The sequence below is a fragment of the Etheostoma spectabile genome, chromosome 24 (assembly GCF_008692095.1).
Source record: "Etheostoma spectabile isolate EspeVRDwgs_2016 chromosome 24, UIUC_Espe_1.0, whole genome shotgun sequence".
Lineage (NCBI taxonomy): Eukaryota > Metazoa > Chordata > Actinopteri > Perciformes > Percidae > Etheostoma > Etheostoma spectabile.
Genome location: NC_045756.1, coordinates 7,055,577 through 7,060,231, shown reverse-complemented (window position 1 = coordinate 7,060,231; position 4,655 = coordinate 7,055,577). Strand labels below are relative to the sequence as shown.

Genomic DNA, 4,655 nt, shown 5'->3' with positions numbered 1-4,655 from the left:
CCTCTGCCCTGGGAAATAGGGTCAAAGGCGAATTGTTCACCATGATGCTGTTGAGAGGTTCTCTGCCTGTGATTCTTGTTCCTGATGGGAGGCAGTGATGTTGTGTTTTATCCAGTCTTTAATAATCAGTGCTTAGCACTTTTAGATATAGTGGCACCAGTGAAATTAAACATCGTCTCCCATAAAAAAACCTGTCCTTGGGTTGATGAAACTATCCAGGGTTTTAGGAGAAATTGTAGAAAAGTTGAACGTCTATGGAAATCTTCTAAACTCGAGGTTCATAGGCTTCATCTGAGAGAACTAATGGCTACCTTACATGAGATGCTAAGAAATGCGAGAACTCGCTTCTTTTCTCAGCTTATATCCTCGAATAAGCAAAATCCTAAAATCTTGTTTGACACTATAAATGCAATAGTTTCTCCTTCTGCCCCTCAAGCAACTGTGTCCACTAAATCAGACTGTAATGAATTTCTCCATTTCTTTGTAAGTAAGATCAGAGATGTTAGGACAAACATCCCACATCTACTTCCAGAACTTTAACATGTGATTTGTCTTCTGCTCATTCTTGGTCGTATTTTAAACGTGACAATTACAGGACACACTTCTTTGTACATACATTGAAACCTACGTCTTGTCCTATGGATGTTCTCCCTACTGTGCTATTTGTACAAGCATTTGATTCTATTGGCCCTAGTATGTGGAATGCTCATATACCTCACTTTTAACTGGTGTCGTTCCTTGTTTTTTAAACATGCTGTTGTAAGCTGTACTTAAAAAGCCCGCCTGGATCCTTTACAACCTAAGAGCTACAGGCCGATATCCAAACTTCATTCATGTCAAAAATTCTAGAAAAAGTTGTAGCAGAACAACTACCCTTTTTCTGAGAACAACGAGTGTTTGACAAATTCCAGTCTGGTTTCGTAAAAGCATTCCACAGAAACTGCACTACTTAAAGTTTCTAGTGATATTCTGATGTCAGCGATTCTAAGAATCTACAGTTCTGGTTCTCTTGGACCTTTCATCTGCTTTTGACTCTGTTGATCATAATATTATGATAATAAGATTCGTGATCTGGTTGGGATGTCTGGATCAGTTTTAAAATGGTTTTCATCCTATCTTTCTGGTAGAAGTTTTAGTGTTTTTGTAAACCAGTATGTCTGAAACTGCAGGGTTGTCATGTGGGGTACCTCAGGGTTCTGTCTTAGGACCCATCTGTTCCTCTTGTATATACTCCCTCTAGGACAGATAATTAGTCATTTCAGTGACATATCGTACCATCTGTATGCGGATGATATTCAACTTTACTGCTCGTTCAAGGAAACTGAGTTCCATAAATTGTCTTCCTTAACTAACTGCTTGACTGTATTAAACAGTGGTTATGTGACAACTTCCTACTTCTGAACTCAGATAAACAGAAACGCTGATTTGCCCTGAGAGGTAAATACTCTTATTAAACAAAACATTGCTGACTTAGGCTCGTCTGTCCAGCCGAGGCTCAGGAGCTTAGGTTTGTTTTTGATTCAGCGATGTCCTTAGAGTACCACTCAAAGCAATTAGTCAGAAACTGTTTCTTCCAACTAAGGAATATATCCAAATTAAGAGCACTGGTGTCAAATGGGGAGTTAGAGATGATCATTCATGCTTTTTTCCCTCGCTTAGATTACTGTACAGTCTTTTACTTGTTTGAGCAAGAAGGAGCTTTACCGTCTCCAGGCTGTCAGAACTCTGCTGCAAGGCTTTAACTCACATTAAGAAAAGAGCACACATCACACTGTTTTAGCAGCACTTCAATGGTTACCAGCCAGTATAGAATCAATTTAAATCCTGGTTCTTACTTTAGAGCCCTGCATGGTCAAGTTCCTACTACATCTCTGAGTTGATTCAGCTTCATACTCGATCCGTAGTCTGAGGTCATCAGGTCAGAGATTGTTAGTTGTTCCCACATCATTTAAATCGGAGGGATCGTGCATTCCAAGCAGTGGCACTCGGCTGTGGAATGCATTGCCAACATTTTTACGGTGTATTAATTCTTTTGATTCTTTTAAAAGCAACTCAAGACGCTGCGTTCAAACAGGCTTTAGTTAGACGTGGGGTTTTTGTTTTTTTTTTGTTTATTTTTATGTTTTCCATTGTTTTTAAGGTCTATTGCATTATTGTACTCATTTTACTGTGAGGACTTTGTGATTATCTGTGAAAGGTGCTATATAAATAAATCTTACTATACTTATACTTACTTACTTGAACATGATTTTGATACTCTTTCATGAAGTTTGTAAAAAAGTTTTTTTGGTGTAGATCCATGGTACTCTAAAGAACTCATTGTGCAAGTGAACAAGACTTACTAGGAAATTGTATACATGCTAGCCTCTCATGGATTAATACTGTTTATTGATCCCCAGTGGGGGAATTTTTTTGTTTTGTAGTAATCACATACGGAGGCCTGAAATCACACACACACACACCACACACACACTCTTCAGGAACTATTCAGCACAAATGGAGAGATGTCGGTCTTCACCCTAAGTTAGGATATCGAACTCTGTGCTTTTTTGGGAACTGACAATACGTCGGTAGTCCCAAGGAGATTTTCTTATCTGAGAGCTGGTAATTGTAGGTTAGTGTCCTCCTTGCATGTTGACAGAGAGTGGAGCTCAGTTGCAGTACAGATGGAGCAAACTCAGCCAAACACCTCATGTCTGCGGTTTTGTTCAAGTCAAAGTGACTAGTGTCGTTTTAAATATGTTTGGGGAAAAATGTATATTCATCATTAGATACCAAAATGACAGAAATAAATCCAACATGGAACCAATGACCACTAATGCAAACTGCAACCCAAGCCAGAATTTAACGGAGCATACCCAGCTAGTGTGTTGCAATGTGGTATGTGGGCTAATACAACATTTCTGCATCAAAAAAATAACTACTTCTAGAAGTAATAGGCTGAAATTGTTTCATTAACATTCCTTTCAACTCTTCTGAGTGGATCACTTCTCAGCGCTATCGGAGGAAACTGCTTTTAGATACTCTACGCAGTTTGGTGTACTGATGTCACTGTTTCAAAGAAATCCTTGGAACATCTTCATTAACTGCAAACACTTCAATTCCCAGTGGGAGTTTTCCTTGAGTATTCTATTCTTGTCTGTTTACATCCCACCTCAGGCCTGTGACAGTGAGGCTGACCAGAGATGACTAACATAAAGAGAAAACATCCAGATCAACCAAACTCAGTTCTAAAATCTGTTGTAGTACATGAAAATGTTTTCAATCGGTCAGCCTAGTATACAATTTATACAAGTTGAAAGACAATTTGCCGTTACTGTTAATCTTGTCAGGGTGCTGTGGCTTAGTTGGTTAAAGTGCCTGTCTAGTAAACAGGAGATCCTGGGTTCAAATCCCAGCAGCACCTTGTTGCTGCAGAGATGACCTCTGTTTCCAGCCCATCTGCACGTTACACTTCACTTTAATAAAGTAGCATCATTAATAAAAGACAGAGCACTAAATCACTTATTTACAGTGCTATCACAAGGTCCTGTTCGCCTGGGCCACGGTCAGCCACGACAAAATGAGCAAATCGTCTTTCTGACTGACAGGAATTCTACCGTTTAGCAGACATTGTGGTAACATTATTTCATTTTGTAAGCAACCCAAGAAGAAATTTAGCACTTGTAATCGCTGGAGCAGGGTTCGAACCTGCGCGGTGAAACCTCATTGGATTTCAAGTCCAACGCCTTAACCACTCGGCCATCACAGCTGTTTCTCTCTGTGTTTTGTTGTTGTTTGGGCGTGGTGGTTATCACACCTTGCACACCTAACTAAATTGTTGGGGGATCAGAAAGGGACTATGTGACAAGTATCTTGGTTAAAGTATGCAGACACATTTAGATGATCTCTGGGAGCATCCATGTGTGCCTGTTTACCTTTATCAGATGAATTTAGTTTTGTCACCAGCATATTCATACTGTGACCTTTTATTTTCAACAAACTTAACTCCTGATTTCCCAGAGCCCAAAAGTTATACGTAACATTATGATATTAAAGGTGCAATACTGCAGCATTCACTACAATGTTGCTAGACGCTTGGACCACATAGCCAACCATCACTTCACAGCACAGCGGAGTAGCTAACGTTAGATGCTAGCTATATTGACATAAAAGCCGGTGCCTCTGTACCCCACTGTCAGACACAGCTTATTGGCTTAGAATTATGGCAACAGTCACTAAACACACTTGCAACTTACAGCGTATAGTTAATCACCGTTGAACGTTGGCCTGCTTTGTCTGGTCCTCGATAACGTTAGCAGTAAGGTGGGTTAGTCAGGATCAGTCAGGATTTTCTCAACGTGTTTCTCAATTCGCATCAACTGATACTAAAGAAGGACTCAGCACCTGTAGCCGCTGTGAGCAGGGTTTGAACCTGCGTGGGGAAACCCCATTGGATTTCGAGTCCAACGCCTTAACCACTCGGCCATCACAGCTGATTTTATGTGATGACCTCGTTCAATCACATTGCTTTGGCTCACTGGCTGTGATTATGGCTGTGATTATGTTCTTACAGTATAAGTATGTTAGTGACTGTCAATATATGACTGGCCATATTGACGGTGTGCTATATTGGCTATATTGAAAGTATGTGCTCACGCAGAGCTCTATTTGTA

General features: G+C 40.1%; 3 non-coding genes across 3 annotated transcripts; 1 reads left to right on the top strand and 2 right to left on the bottom strand.

Annotated features, from left to right (window-relative positions):
* Window positions 1-3,332: 3,332 nt before the first annotated feature.
* On the top strand, window positions 3,333-3,406 carry trnat-agu (transfer RNA threonine (anticodon AGU)). The gene has a single exon. It is a non-coding gene; the product is annotated as a tRNA-Thr (tRNA).
* A 264-nt stretch (window positions 3,407-3,670) lies between these two features.
* trnas-uga (transfer RNA serine (anticodon UGA)) lies at window positions 3,671-3,751 on the bottom strand. Its single transcript has one exon. It is a non-coding gene; the product is annotated as a tRNA-Ser (tRNA).
* A 642-nt stretch (window positions 3,752-4,393) lies between these two features.
* trnas-cga (transfer RNA serine (anticodon CGA)) lies at window positions 4,394-4,475 on the bottom strand. Its single transcript has one exon. It is a non-coding gene; the product is annotated as a tRNA-Ser (tRNA).
* Window positions 4,476-4,655: the final 180 nt, after the last annotated feature.